We start from the raw sequence: 16,734 nt of genomic DNA on the forward strand, positions 1-16,734 counted from the left end.
GCATGCTTTCAGAATGGGCAGAATGCAACCTAGAGTCCTCTTGGCGTCTAGTCGAAATTTTACTGAAGTACGCCGAGAGTGACCAGGTCAAATTGCAGAGTCAAATATAGGCACTACATGAGGAAATTGACAAACTACCGAGCAATCATTTGATTCTTAAGTATCGTGAGGAGATGACAGTGCAATTACAACGTGAGGAAGAAATCATTAAGAAAAGAAAGACCTACAAATTTCAACGTGACCGGTTGGATTGCGAGCATGGGCAAATATTTACATTTGCTAAAAAATATGACAGTGTCAATGCAAAAACCAAAATGACACCTGAAACACCTACTGCAGAGCAACCGGTTCATGGAGACCCTCCAGAGGTTTCATCCCTATCAGATCAGAGCTCAAACATGGACAGTGAGTCAGATAATGATCAGCAGAAGGCGCTACGTTTGGGGTTTCAGAAATTGACCCTGGCACAGGAATTGGACTGTATGCGCCAGGATCGAAGGCAGGCTCTTCGCTCTGGTGTCAGAAATGGCAATACAAGCAAAGCGCAAACAGGAAATGCAGCGCAAGACGGAGATGTCACAAACAACGACAATGTGAATACAAAGCCAACATACAGAAAGCTGCGCAAACAACAGAAGTGCAAGTAAGTGATAATATACTGTTGAATGACTCACAGACTGTTGTCAACCTCACTAAGTTAACACTTTCTAAAAAAGAGAATATTATTTTGCCTTTAGGTCTCCCATATAGCGCTAGGAGTAATTTTGACTATGCTGGGACACATGTTGATATCTATAAGTATGTCCACAAACTTAAGCTTCGCAAATATCACACACTACATAGGTCTGAACCAATGGTACTGCCTGTTCTACCGAGTCTAAGTCCTCCACTTCTTACTGCTGATGATACGAAGTTGTTCTAAGATTTATTCCAAATGCAGGCTGAGAATACACAGGTGCCCTCTAACTTGGATCAAGGAAACAGGGTGGGGACTGCACCCACAACATTCAAACCTGAATCCACGTTCTGTCCTTTAACCCCTTGGGCGCGGTCACAATTCTGCGCATGTGCGGCCATTTTAAAGACTGGGCGGGTTCATGACAGCCCCCAGCTGTCATCAGCACACGCCCACCGTGATGCATGACGGCTGGGGGGCATTATCAGAATGGAAGGGGTTAATGTGAAAGATAACATCGACATGTTCCACGAGATGTTGGCTCAAGATCTTAGGCAGTTACACCTGAAGGGGGTCAAGGACAACAAAATACGCCAATACTGGGATTTTGCATATCACCTGTTGGTTAAAAAATGACAAAAGAACATTAATGCAGTCATCCACCAGTCTGACAAATGCGGGAATGTTGTACTTTGGCCGAGAGAAATGTATATGGAGAAGTCTCTTGGCCAATTAATCAACAGGAACTGCTATAAGGGATCTACAATGGCAGATGCCAAGGTGGCATGGAATTTACTGTACACCAACTTGATGGCATGGAGACGTATGGGCCTTATCTCCATGGATGAATACAAATTCTTGAAAAACAGACATCCTGTGATGCCCATCGTATATTTCATCCCTAAAATTCATAAAGACACTATGAAGCCACCTGGACGGCCCATTATTTCGGCCTGTAACTCCATCATGGAGAACACTTGCAAATATGTAGACTTTTTTCTCCATGAGCATGTCAAGAGACTCTCTTCGTTCATTTTGGATACTGGTGATCTATTACAGAAACTACAGGGAATACAATGGCAAACAGACTATCTTCTAATTTCATTTGATATATCCTCCCTTTACACAAATATCCACCATAGGGACGGACTGAGAGCAATTGAGTATTATCTCAATATGAGACTGATCAACTTTTATAAACACAACAAAATGTTATTGTCCATGATCAGAATGTGTCTGGAAAACAACTTTTTCTTATTCTCCAACCAGGTGTTCCAGCAGGTCAGGGGTGTGTCTATGGGGGCCTGTTTCTCCCCTAACTACGCCTGTCTGCACATGGGGTATTGGGAGGAACAGGTCCTCATACCTACGTTCTCCGACATTATGTCCAACAATGTTGTGAAATTGTTCAGGTTTATAGATGACCTTCTGATCATTTGGAAAGGAACTAAGAGTGATGTCTTTCAGTTTATTGATAATGTGAACAATAATGATTGAATTTGGGGTTTACTAGTGAGATCAGTAACAATGCAATATGTTTCCTTGATGTTGAGATCTATATTCAGGATGATGAATTAGGAACCAAAAATGTACCGTAAACCAACAGCTGGCAATACCATATTGCATGCCTCCAGCCACCATCCCGCACACTTGATCAGAGGCATACCATATGGAGCAATGCTCTGTATTAGAAGGATCTGTAGCACTGATCAGGACTGTGCTGAAGCTCAGAATCAGTGTAGGGATAGATTGCTGAGAAGAGGCTATCTGCCTGAGCTGGTGGACAAGGCAATAGGGAACGCCAATGAACCTGGTAGATCAATGGCATTGGCAGGTACATTGAAAAAGAAAGAAACAGAGCAGAATTAAACCCGGCTAATCTTAACCTACAATAGTCAACATCAAAGCATTCGCAAAATTGTGAATAGCAACTGGGCTTTGATTGCCAGTGATCCTGTTTTGGGACTACACATGCCCCATTCTCCTAGCATCACATACAGGAAGGCCAAATCATTGATCAACCATTTAGTTTCCAATAGCCCAGAGGATAGGATGAATAGTTAATGGCTCAACAGCAGCAAGGGGTTCCTTAAATGCTCTGCCTCTAAAGCCTGCAGGTTTGGGGTAAGCAAAACGGAATACATGACTCCCTTGAGTAACAAACCCACTACCATACAAAGTAAGTTGACCTGCAAAACGGAATACACGGTATATGTGCTGGAGTGTCCTTGTGGCCTGCGCTATGTGGGCAGCACCCAGCTTCAGGCCCACAAGAGAATACCCCAGCACATACGGGCCACTACCAACGGCAATACCCCCTACCCGATGGCAAGACATTTTGAGGAAGGGTATGACATATCTACCTGATACTGTTTTTAACCTTTGTTATGTAATGTCATTTTGAATTGTTATGTCTTGCACATGGTTTGCACTTTATTATACATTTTTAACATACTCCCATATGCGATTTGCACAAGGTCAGCTGGATCTAAGTGGTTAGATTTTCATAGGCCCACTTGGGAGCAATTCTCCACTTTAACATGGACACATCAGTGGAAGGCTGGCAGATCAACATTTAACCTGCCAAAAAGTCTGTCTTCCAGCTCTATCAGGAAGCTGTTGGTCCTTTTTTTATGTTTATAGTATGCACTTTTTAATGGTGGTTTGCTTTGTAAACTCTATGGCTTGTGAGGAAGAGCGTCTGCTCGAAACGCGTTGCTACTAAATACACTTTCTGCTAAAACAGAACCCTGGTGAGAGCGAGTTTTCTTTTCTGATATATATATATATATATATATATATATATATATATATATATATATATATATATATATATATATATATATATATATATATATATATATATATATATATATCCAAAAGAAATTCCACACGGTGAAGAAAGGAATGTCCAGGCCAGCTTTGCAGTTTAAAGAGCTTTAATGTTCAGCTCCTACCCAACGCGTTTCGAGGTAAATATATATCCAACAACAGGAAAGCACAATGAGGGAGGCCACAGGAAGCTTAATTAGGCTCTTTAATAAAACACGAGCACTTGCCAGCAGTCACCACCAAGTAACAGGCTTCCAGTTTTAAAGACACTGCCAGACGCGTTTCAGGATTAACAATCCTTTCTTCAGTGGCTGCTTTCAGGAATGAAACATCGCGCTGCACAGTTTTAATTTTAAACACCTGCCCTTGTGGGCATGGCACTCCCACTGCCTCTTGGTGTTTGTAGTTTATAACCCATGTGGGTGCGCTGTTCACTCCTTGTTGATCACAAAATAAAATGAAATCCCAAGTGGGTCGATGGGCTGTACTTTGTGCTGTGGCTGCCCTGCTTTAAAGTGGTCGAAAATGAACTCTGTGCAGGCTGCAGCTCCTATGTCTCTCTGTTTAACCCAATTTCGGCGCCGGCGCTCTGGCTATGGCGCGGTGCGTTTTCTTAGGTGGGGTCAAGATGAAAAATTTCCTTTGCCAATACCAATTGCTTGGTAAATGAAAACGCACTCACTCGAGTTCTGTTTCAAGATTACAGCTTCATTTATTTGAGGGTACATGACCACAAAGCCCAACGTGTTTCACCTCAGCCTGAGGCTTGATCACCCGTATATATATATATATATATATATAAATATATATATATATATATATATATATATATATATATATATATATATATATAAATATATATATATATATATATATATATATATATATATATATATATATATATATATATATATATTACCTACTGGCTATCGCCAGTAGGTATATATAGTTAGAATTTTTTCCCTATGGGACTTTTGAAAATTCTATGTCTAATAACTTTGGCGTTTGTGGACGGAATCGGCTGAAATTTTCAGGAAAATGGCACATTTTGTTTCTGAGCAGCCCCTGAAAATTTGGTGGGGTTTCGTCAAGGGGGGGCTGAGAAAAAAGGGGGGTCCCAAAACGCGTTTTTTGCATTGAGTTTTCCATAGGGCGGTTGGACTCACTTTTAGCTCGAACGGCTGAATGGATTTGCACGAAACTTGGCAAAATTGTAGGGACTGTTAGCCCGATGTGCCTTTGCTAGGTCTCAATATATGTGCTCCAGTAGTTTTTGAGAAATTAACGTTCAAACCAAGATATATATCTGTAACAGCGCTCTGGGCAGCGATCCGGTCCGCTTACTTTTCGCTTATCGGAACTTTGCGCGCAGAAAGCTGATTGGCTCTCCGGTGTCTGTCAACATTCTAAACAGTCCGGAGCGGACGCCATCTTGTCTCTCGGTAGGATCGAGAGAGAAGAAGAGGTGGAAAACGAAGGGGGAATTTAATGAAAGGGGGCAAGGTATCCCCCTCTTGACCCCCTAGGAATGTTGTTGGGGTTATTAAAGGGTCCCGTGGGGAAAATAAAAAAAAAATGATTTTTCACGGTAGAAGCGCGGCCGCGAACTGGTAGCGAAACGGGAATTCGCCATTTTGTGCTTCGTAAATTAAATTACTAGTTATAAGTGGGTGCGGGAGACGTATCCTAATCCCCTATGTTTCCTGAGGGTGGGTGAGGAGGCTGATATATGTTGATACATCTCTTCCAGCGGCTGTGCGTGAGCTTTTTTTTTTTTTTTGCTGCGTGACAGTCCGGAGCGGCCGCCATCTTGTCTCTCGGTAGGATCGAGAGAGAAGAAAAGGTGAAAAACTAAGGGGGAATTTAATGAAAGGGGGCAAGGTATCCCCCTCTTGACCCCCTAGGAATGTTGTTGGGGTTATTAAAGGGTTCCGTGGGGAAAATAAAAAAAAATGATTTTTCACGGTAGAAGCGCTTCACGGGCCGCGAACTGGGCCGCAAACTGGTAGCGAAACGGGAATTCGCCATTTTGTGCTTCGTTAATTAAAGTACTAGGTATAAGGGGGTGCGGGAGACATATCCTAATCCCCTATGTTTCCTGAGGGTGGCTGAGGAGGCTGATATATGTTGATATATCTCTTCCAGCGGCTGCGCCATCTTGCCTTTTTTCGAATGCCACAATTTTGTCGTGCACGGCAGCCATTTTAGATGCCAGGCTGGTTCCAGGCTATCACCTAACCCTGCGGATGTAGTTTATGGCCCCAGCTGTAGAGAATTCAGACATGCCAATCCTCCTGATTCAGGCGTGTGAGTACTGATTTCAGTGCTAGTCTCCCGCCTCCCGATTTCTGCAAGCAAAAACCCGGGGGCATATTACGAACAACTAGCGATAATTTTTGTCTCTAACTTGTTTAGAGACAAAAATTATCGCCGCACATCGGCGATTTTTATCGCAGATAAACCTTGCTATTATCGCAGAAAAGTCAGCGATATTCATGTATTATCGACCTAATGCTCTTAGCCATGTTATCCACCTCCCATTGAAAACATGGCTAAGAACTGCTCAGGGCAGGTGTTAGATTTTGGAGATATTCGCGCTTAGCGCGAATATCTCCAAAAGTTGGTAATAGAAGGTAGCGATGTTAGGGACTGTTTCCAGTCGCTAACATCTTGGCACGCCACTTTGCATGTCATTAGTGATAAGTATCACTGACATGCAAAGCGGGGCCCAAGATGGTCGCTATCTCCTTTTAGCTGTCACTAACTGGTGTTAGCGACAGCTTGATAATAGGGAAATAATTTTATCTCCGCTTTCATGGTTTTTAAAGCCAAAAAAGCGGAGATAAACCCCCTTGATAATATGCCCCACGATTCCTTGGGGGTTTCAGCTGACAGGGCTTGGTATTGTGTTACATGGTAATTTTTCCATGAAACGTAAGAGGGTCGATGCAGGGGTTCTAGAAGAGGTGATAAACCATTTAAGCCTCATGAACAAGCGCATGGTCTTTAAAAGATTTGTGAAGTACTCGGGGCGGCGGTGTGTGTGTGCCCTCTTTCAGGAGCGGGCGGGGGGGCACTGCCAGCAACTTGCCAGGTCAGGTAGTGTTCAACACGTGCATCACCCTTTCTCTGCCTGCTATTGCGCTCCATGCTTCGGAAAGGTAAGAAAAAGAACGTGCATTTGAGTTTGAAATGTCCGATCCTGCAGCAGCACACTTCCAAAGCCCACACATGACAATAACCCGATTCAAGGCCCCATTCACCCGTTTTAAAAAAAATAGATAACACTCCAACAAAGTAAGGTTATAAAACTTTATTAACTACTAACTTTAACAAACGGAACAAAAACTAAAAACATTTAAACATTTCTCAACACAAAAAGCAACAATGGTTAGAAGCTGTCTTTTGTGCGAATAGTCCCAAGGCAGCACAACGTGCAGAGTTCTGGACGGCACCCAGGTGATGTCGCCTGGGTGCCGCACTGGTTTAGGGATCCTACAATGCTGCTCCGAAAATTGGCGTGGGGCGTCCCGGGTGGGGCGGGGGGAGGCCTCGTCAGTAGCGGTCTGTTGTGCGAATAGTCCCAAGGCAGCACAACGTGCAGAGTTCTGGACGGCACCCAGGTGATGTCGCCTGGGTGCCGCACTGGTTTAGGGATCCTACAATGCAGCACAGAAAAACAGCGTGGGGCGTCCCGGGTGGTGCGGGGGGAGGCCTCGTCAGTAGCGGTCTGTGTCCAGTGTCACATGGCTGACACAACATGTACGACAGGCACCCAGGTGATGTCCAGTAAACTGCCGCACTGGTTTTGGTATCCTACAATGCTGCTCCGAAAATTGGCGTGCGGCGGCCCGGGGGGGGGGCGTGGGGGAGCCGGCGTGAACGGGCCTCCCCAGGTGGCGGCCATCTAGCTGAGTTGCGCTCGCTCTTGCGGCCACAGCGTCTCGCTCACCATGTTGTTGAGTTGCTCCCACTCTTGCAGTGCAGCGATAGGCGGCTGCCACATGGCTCTTAAAATGGCGGACGGCTCCTCGGTTTTGGGCCTGGTCCACTGAAATGGCCCTGGGACACTTTGGAACTCGGACGCTTGCCTGCTAGGGCTTGGGCTCCATTCTCGAAAAGCGTCCCCTCAGCCGTGAAGATTGTATAAAAGTCTTGGGGGCCCCCGACTCCCGCAGGCTTCCGGTGGTGAGCGGCTGCCATGATTGCTCGCGGAATGACCACGACGGAGCCACGAGATGGTGGTGCTCTCATGCTGACGCCAGCTTCAGTCTGAATGATCCAGAAACAAGGTGGGGCTTTCATCGTTTGGGAAAAAAAAATGTTCTAAACCAATGAAAAGTGTTATTTTTAGGTCATATGACCAAGCCTTCCATCTTTAGGAAACCAAAAGTAAAATGAACCAATGAAAAGTTTTATAAACAAGTCACATGACCTGTTATGCGACATAGGGCTACAAAAAGCGTAGAAAATCCGTTGGCACGTGAGGCGGCGTCAGTAGCGGACCGATGTGCGAATAGGCCGAAGGCAGCACAACGCGCCGAGATCCGGATGGCACCGAGGTGGTGTCCAGCAAATTGCCGCACTGGTGTGGCCATCCTACAATGCTGCGCCGAAAGACGGCGTGTCCAGCTGAATTGCGGTCACTGTTGCGGTACAGTGACTCGAACGCGCCGAGATCCGGATGGCGCCGAGGTGGTGTCCAGCAAATTGCCGTACTGGTGTGGCCATCCTACAATGCTGCGCCGAAAGACGGCGTGTTCAGCTGAGTTCCGGTCACTCTTCCGGCACAGTGACTCGAACGCGCTGAGATCCGGATGGCACCGAGGTGGTGTCCAGCAAGTGTGGCTGCACTGGTGTGGCCATCCTACAATGCTGCGCCGAAAGTCGGCGTGGGGTGCCCCGTTGGCTTATGAGGTGATGTCAGTAGTGGACTGATGTGTGAATAGGTCGGAAGCAGCACAAGGCGCCAAGATCCGAATGGCAAGTCCTGGATGTTGAGTGCCTCAGTTGAGATTTCTGAGCAGTGCTTGTAGGACTGTCTGAAGCTTATTTGCACCTGCTGCAGCTTCACTAGGTCCGGCGGAACTTTTTGCCTTTTCCTTTCTGCTTCTTTTCCTACAATGCGTTTCATCTGAAGACACGACCAGGTCCCTGAATGTGTGCAGGGGGACGCTATTGATTGAATGAACGCGCCGAGATCTGGATGGCACCGAGGTGGTGTCCAGCAAATTGCCGCACTGGTGTGGCCATCCTACAATGCTGCGCCGAAAGTCGGCGTGGGGTGCCCCGTTGGTTTATGAGGTGATGTCAGTAGAGGACCGATGTGTGAATAGGTCGGAACCAGCACAAGGCGCCCTGCACTGTTGAGCCTTTTTCAATGTCTGTTTTTTGTTGTTTCCCCTCCATCAAAAACAAAACAAAAATACAAGGCGCCAAGATCCGAATGGCAAGTCCTGGATGTTGAGTGCCTCAGTTGAGAGTTCTGAGCAGTGCTTGTAAGACTGTCTGAAGCTTATTTGCACCTGCTGCAGCTTCACTAGGTCCGGCGGAACTTTTTCCTTTTCCTTTCTGCTTCTTTTCCTACAATGCGTTTCATCTGAAGACACGACCAGGTCCCTGAATGTGTGCAGGGGGACGCTATTGATTGAATGAAAATGGCGGCTTGACACAAAGCTGACTCAAGCGTTACTGTTGGTGCTATACAGACAAAAATTGGTTTTCAGTTTGTACATTCTTCAGGTTTTTTTTTTCCATCCAAGTCTGATTGAGAGTTTGTAGAAAAATGGCTTCAGATTTTCCACATACTACTCTTCAACATTCTTCCTAAATGTAACAATGTGAAACTCACTAGGAGAACGGCTGTTTCTGTTTCCTTTCAAAATGCTGCCACCAATATTTTCTGAATGGAAGACACCATCTTGTAGCATAAAGGGCCGAAAGGGGTTCTGGTCTGGCCGATGGTTGGTGGAGACATTTTGACTATATCTTGGACCTGCCCGGCCTCGCCCAAAATGGCGCCGGTATAAATGGGACTCGTAACTCTTTGCCCGCAAATGTATATCTAGAAAATGTTATTGTAAGTGGCCCTGTCGTATTTTAATTACAAAATGTACGTCCACCGATTCCGCAACTGTTAGACACCTTTGTTCTTGTCACCTAATGGCCCGCTCGTTACGTTCTTCTACAGTGTAAATGTCTCCTCATCATATACGATTTCAATTTGCTCCGTGGCCGGCCCACGTGGTTATAGGCCCGTATTTGTATACTGACATTTTCACAATAAAGGTTTTTAAAACAAAACACGGTAGTAGTATTTTCATTTGTAAAGTTTTTACTTTTAGTGACTGTTTTCGAATCAGTAAAAGGCAAGTGAAATAAAGCAGTCCAATTACATGACGGATAAAAGGTATAATATGTAGGAACGCAGTAAAGATAAATGGTCAAGGGCAGTTGTGTTTTTCATGTCTGCAACATAAAGTGATCGATAAGAATCTGATAATCAGGCGTATCGGCGACTAAGACAGCAGGCCGAATCTCTTTTACTAAACGGCTCCGTCATGGAAGGAAGAAACGCCCTTTTTCTCGAAAAAGGAATATATTTTACTTGCAAGACAGTTGTAAATTTTCCGGGAAAGTACATTAGCCTGGAATATTATAACATATGTTTGAAAAAAAAATATTGTTCGAAAATAATAAAAAGCGTAATTTTTAGGTCATATGACCAAGCTTTTCATCATTAAATTAACAAAAGTAAAATGAACCAATGAAAAGTTTTATTAACAAGTCACATGACCTGTTATGCTTACGTTACGCGCTGCGCGCCGCGCCTCGGATCACTTCCGGGTGCGCTAACGCGGCGTGTCATAAAACGCATTACGCGACAACGTAGGTCAAGAATATAGTCAAAATGTCTCCACCAACCAGCGTTCGGAACACAACCCCTTTCAGCAGTCCAAAAAGTTCTGTTAAATGACAACAGAGGGGACAGGCAACAAGAACCATCAGTCAAAGAGGGGAGGGCAAGTTCTTCTCTTCCGGGTCATGTTGGGGCGCTACCGGAACTGATCGAATTGGTAGTCTACAGTGTTATTGGATGTTTCAGACTAAAGCTGGCGTCAGCATGAGAGCACTACCATCTCGTAGCTCCGTCGTGGCCATTCCACGAGCAATCATGGCAGCCGCTCCCCACCAGAAGCCTGCGGGAGTCGGAGGCCCCCAAGACTTTTGTAGAATCTTCACGGCTGAGGGGACGCTTTTCGAGAATGGGACCCAAGCCCTAGCAGACAAGCGTCCGAGTTCCAAGGTGTCCCAGGGCCATTTTAGTGGACCAGGCCCAAAACCGAAGAGCCGGCCGCCATTTTGAGAGTCCTGTGGCAGCCGCCTATCGCTGCACCGCAAGAGCGGGCGCATCTCAACTACATGGTGAGCGAGACGCTGTAGTCGCAAGAGCGGGCGGAAAACAGCTGAATGGCGGAAGAGGCACAGTGTAGCAAAAGCGGGCGGAATGGCAACTAAAACGATAAAGGGGCGCCCCACTACAGCTTGTCTTCAGGTCAAACGGATTGTGGGACAAGGTCCAGAATTGAAGAGTCATCAAAAGGCAAAAAGTTCCGCCGGACCCCGGGAGCCGGCCGCCTATGTCGGGGGCGATCTCAGGCTACACCAGTGCTATAAGACTTGGGGAGGGTGTCGGAGCCAAGCGTCTTCTCCGAGTCCATGGCCATCACACCGCCCCTCAGGGGCCTCCGTCAAGCTGTTTAGGAAGGTAACATATCACATTGTTTTCTAATGCAGTCAGGTCCACAAACGACACTCACTTACTTTGAGAATAGTGAAGCTGCAGTAGGTGGAAATAAGCTTCAGACAGTGTTACAAGCGCTGCTCAGAACTCTTAACTATGGCACCCAACATCCAGAACTTATGCTATTTGAGAATGGTAGTGACATCGAAGCATCTCAGGGACCAAAACCATTAACGTACTTTCACGTATGAAAATCTTACTTGGGGAGGGGGCAGGAACGAAGCGTCCCCTCCCAGTCAGCGCCACCACACGGTATGTTGAAAATCTGAAGCCATCGTTCTACAAAGTCAACCAAACTTGGATTGAAAAATCTAGAAAAATGTACAAACTGAAAACCAGTTTTGGTCTGCATAGCATCAGTAACAACGCTTGAGTCAGCTTTGTGTCAAGCCGCCATTTTGATTCAACAAAGCACAGGCATTGAAAAAGGCTGAAATTCAGAACTCTAAACTATGGCACCCAACATCCAGGAGCTTGCTATCCGGATCTTGGAGCCTTGTGCTGTTTTCGATCTATTCACACATCGGTCCACTACTGACATCATCTTATAAACCAACGTTATGTAAATAGTTTTTTAATAAAATGTTTTACCCTGTTTCTTTGCTGGTGTGTTGTCTATATTTTTAATATTTGCATAGGGTTTGTCGTTATTTTGTGCGGGATGGGTGATGGAGCCGAGCTGTCTTGCAGCCCTCATGGTGTGGAGCTCAGTTCATCTCACTATTTTCGTATTTCTCAAGAAGGGTTGTTCCTAATATTTCTATTTTAGCGAGGTCAAAAAGAGATCCAATTAGTGGCCTACTGATTTTGCTCGATTACTTTTATTTTTTTACACGATTTTTCACTATCTGCAAAGACTAAACAGAGTATTGCGACTTTGTGCTTGTTTGTAAATAGAGAATGATCCAAAGAGAACCAATTCTAAAACAGTAAATGCTTGGACAACAATCAATCAAATGGAGAGACAAGGAGGCACGACGGATTACAACGGGGGTAAAGGCCTGCGTTAACTACCCTTCAGTATCTGCAAAGAGAGAGTACTACTAAGGCAAAAGAGGGGAGGGGGGGGGGGCAGCGTTCAAAGCACATCAGCGTGCATAAATACGAAAATGTTTTTATCTATCACGTACTTGACATTTTAAAGCTTTTCATATTTGCTATTAAAAAACCAATGAAATTCACAGAAAAAACCATAGGTTATAGTGGATATATAGTTAGGAATTTGCATTTACAAAACCTTGAAAATTCAATGAAAAAACCATAGGTTATAGGCCATATATAGTTAGGAATTAGCATTTACAAAACCTTATTTTACTCGCATAAAACCATTGAAATTCCATATATAGTTAGCTAACTATAAGCGCTAACTATATATCGCGCACCCGCAATCCACTGCTGATGATGTCACATATTACATCATTCATGACATGGTCAGTGACATCACTGATGACATCACTGATGACATCTCAAATGACATCACTGATGACAACTCAAATGATATCAATGATGACATCTCAAATGACATCACTGATGACATCACTGATGACAACTCAAATGACATCACTGATGACATCTCATTTGTCATCACTGATCACATCACTCATGTGATAATACAATGAACCTCTTCAGACTCTAATATAACCTTACATACACTCAGTATAAACAGACACTCACAGACTGTCACTCATCCATGGAGTTACTCACACACCTAGTCAGTCATGCAAAGAATCAATCACACCTCCATTTCCTCAACTATACAGTTATACACATCTTACTTATTCAAACATATAATAACACATATTTACTCTCTTATATAATCCCTGATACAAGCTCACAGTGATCGATACAGCCACTCACACATTCACTGGCTCTTATGTTCAGTTATTTATATATCTCAACTCTCACATGTATTGTGTTTTACATACGTACTTACTTGCACATGTAGCAATGAGAAATCCATTCACTCACCAACACACCCATGCACAGTCAACCGCCCATATAGCTGTTTCCACATGCACTCTTGAACTCATACTCCTAGTGAATCAACTGCTTACACATCTATGCACAGAGTCACGCACCTCCCAGCCACCCACACACACACTCAGCCTCCCATTCAAATATTTGGGCAACCAATCAATAACCCATATGGCCACTCTTATAGCTACTGATCAACACATGCAGCAGCTTACACAACAACAAACATACTGATGCACGAATTAAGACAGTTTAGTCACTAACCCATGTACTCAGTGAGACACATTTAATCACTCACGCATACAGTCAGTCATGCACCTACTAAATTCTTCATCCAGACACTTATACATCCACTCATTCTTCAATATGTGAAACATATTTAAACTTTACAGACACATACAATCACTGGATGTTGTGATCAGTGATGTCATCAGTGATGTCACTGACCATGTCATGAATGATGTAATATGTGACATCATCAGCAGTGGATTGCGGGTGCGCGATATATAGTTAGCGCTTATAGTTAGCTAACTATATATGGAATTTCAATGGTTTTATGCGAGTAAAATAAGGTTTTGTAAATGCTAATTCCTAACTATATATGGCCTATAACCTATGGTTTTTTCATTGAATTTTCAAGGTTTTGTAAATGCTAATTCCTAACTATATATCCACTATAACCTATGGTTTTTTCTGTGAATATATATATATATATATATATATATATATATATATATATATATATATATATATATATATATATATATATATATATATATATATATATATATATTGCTACAAAGTTCCACAGATGCGAGGCCGCACTCCTCCACAGGCAAGTAAGCATTACTTTTATTTCACTAACAGGCTGCTTCTCACCCCGTCATGGTGCCCCCCTTGGGCTTACGCGTTTCAGGGATGCTTTCCCTTTCATCAGAGTCCAAGAGCACGAGCAAGTGTTTTTGTGCACCCTGCCACGCCCCGATCTCTTGCACAATTTGCATAATTAATTTGCCTCAGCTGTTCCGCTTTTCTAATGGCTTCTGGGACATGCAGTTCAGTTCACGCACCTTTTGACCCTCCAGTGGGTTTCTTGCTCGTGCTTTTTTAAAGGGGCCACTTCCTTAGCTCACCATTAAGCTCCCGAGTGGGACGTAGTCTGTTAAAATAAGGTACCTGCTTCGCTGTCCGCAAATGAATTGGGTTCATTGCACAGATCCATTCACTTTCAGGCTGGTGCGTTCCCTCCACGGCCGCAGGCGCCGCGAATGTATTGCTACAAAGTTCCACAGATGCGAGGCCGCACTCCTCCACAGGCAAGTAAGCATTACTTTTATTTCACTAACAGGCTGCTTCTCACCCCGTCATGGTGCCCCCCTTGGGCTTACGCGTTTCAGGGATGCTTTCCCTTTCATCAGAGTCCAAGAGCACGAGCAAGTGTTTTTGTGCACCCTGCCACGCCCCGATCTCTTGCACAATTTGCATAATTAATTTGCCTCAGCTGTTCCGCTTTTCTAATGGCTTCTGGGACATGCAGTTCAGTTCACGCACCTTTTGACCCTCCAGTGGGTTTCTTGCTCGTGCTTTTTTAAAGGGGCCACTTCCTTAGCTCACCATTAAGCTCCAAAGTGGGACGTAGTCTGTTAAAATAAGGTACCTGCTTCGCTGTCCGCAAATGAATTGGGTTCATTGCACAGATCCATTCACTTTCAGGCTGGTGCGTTCCCTCCACGGCCGAAGGCGCCGCGAATGTATTGCTACAAAGTTCCACAGATGCGAGGCCGCACTCCTCCACAGGCAAGTAAGCATTACTTTTATTTCACTAACAGGCTGCTTCTCACCCCGTCATGGTGCCCCCCTTGGGCTTACGCGTTTCAGGGATGCTTTCCCTTTCATCAGAGTCCAAGAGCACGAGCAAGTGTTTTTGTGCACCCTGCCACGCCCCGATCTCTTGCACAATTTGCATAATTAATTTGCCTCAGCTGTTCCGCTTTTCTAATGGCTTCTGGGACATGCAGTTCAGTTCACGCACCTTTTGACCCTCCAGTGGGTTTCTTGCTCGTGCTTTTATAAAGGGGCCACTTCCTTAGCTCACCATTAAGCTCCCGAGTGGGACGTAGTCTGTTAAAATAAGGTACCTGCTTCGCTGTCCGCAAATGAATTGGGTTCATTGCACAGACCCATTCACTTTCAGGCTGGTGCGTTCCCTCCACGGCCGCAGGCGCCGCGAATGTATTGCTACAAAGTTCCACAGATGCGAGGCCGCACTCCTCCACAGGCAAGTAAGCATTACTTTTATTTCACTAACAGGCTGCTTCTCACCCTGTCATGGTGCCCCCCTTGGGCTTACGCGTTTCAGGGATGCTTTCCCTTTCATCAGAGTCCAAGAGCACGAGCAAGTGTTTTTGTGCACCCTGCCACGCCCGATCTCTTGCACAATTTGCATAATTAATTTGCCTCAGCTGTTCCGCTTTTCTAATGGCTTCTGGGACATGCAGTTCAGTTCACGCACCTTTTGACCCTCCAGTGGGTTTCTTGCTCGTGCTTTTTTAAAGGGGCCACTTCCTTAGCTCACCATTAAGCTCCCGAGTGGGACGTAGTCTGTTAAAATAAGGTACCTGCTTCGCTGTCCGCAAATGAATTGGGTTCATTGCACAGATCCATTCACTTTCAGGCTGGTGCGTTCCCTCCACGGCCGCAGGCGCCGCGAATGTATTGCTACAAAGTTCCACAGATGCGAGGCCGCACTCCGCACTGGAGGGTCAAAAGGTGCATGAACTGAACTGCATGTCCCAGAAGCCATTAGAAAAGCGGAACAGCTGAGGCAAATTAATTATGCAAATTGTGCAAGAGATCGGGGCGTGGCAGGGTGCACAAAAACACTTGCTCGTGCTCTTGGACTCTGATGAAAGGGAAAGCATCCCTGAAACGCGTAAGCCCAAGGGGGGCACCATGACGGGGTGAGAAGCAGCCTGTTAGTGAAATAAAAGTAATGCTTACTTGCCTGTGGAGGAGTGCGGCCTCGCATCTGTGGAACTTTGTAGCAATACATTCGCGGCGCCTGCGGCCGTGGAGGGAACGCACCAGCCTGAAAGTGAATGGATCTGTGCAATGAACCCAATTCATTTGCGGACAGCGAAGCAGGTACCTTATTTTAACAGACTACGTCCCACTCGGGAGCTTAATGGTGAGCTAAGGAAGTGGCCCCTTTAAAAAAGCACAAGCAAGAAACCCACTGGAGGGTCAAAAGGTGCGTGAACTGAACTGCATGTCCCAGAAGCCATTAGAAAAGCGGAACAGCTGAGGCAAAGTAATTATGCAAATTGTGCAAGAGATCGGGGCGTGGCAGGGTGCACAAAAACACTTGCTCGTGCTCTTGGACTCTGATGAAAGGGAAAGCATCCCTGAAACGCGTAAGCCCAAGGGGGGCACCATGACGGGGTGAGAA

At 45.2% G+C, this 16,734-nt stretch overlaps 1 protein-coding gene across 1 annotated transcript in view; it reads right to left on the reverse strand.

Annotated features, from left to right (window-relative positions):
* The window catches only part of LOC147683761 (arylacetamide deacetylase-like), a 201,328-nt gene that overhangs the window by 94,969 nt on the left and 89,625 nt on the right, over nucleotides 1-16,734 (reverse strand). The window lies entirely within an intron of this gene.

This window comes from Lissotriton vulgaris, chromosome 11 (assembly GCF_964263255.1).
Source record: "Lissotriton vulgaris chromosome 11, aLisVul1.2, whole genome shotgun sequence".
In the NCBI taxonomy this organism is placed as follows: domain Eukaryota; kingdom Metazoa; phylum Chordata; class Amphibia; order Caudata; family Salamandridae; genus Lissotriton; species Lissotriton vulgaris.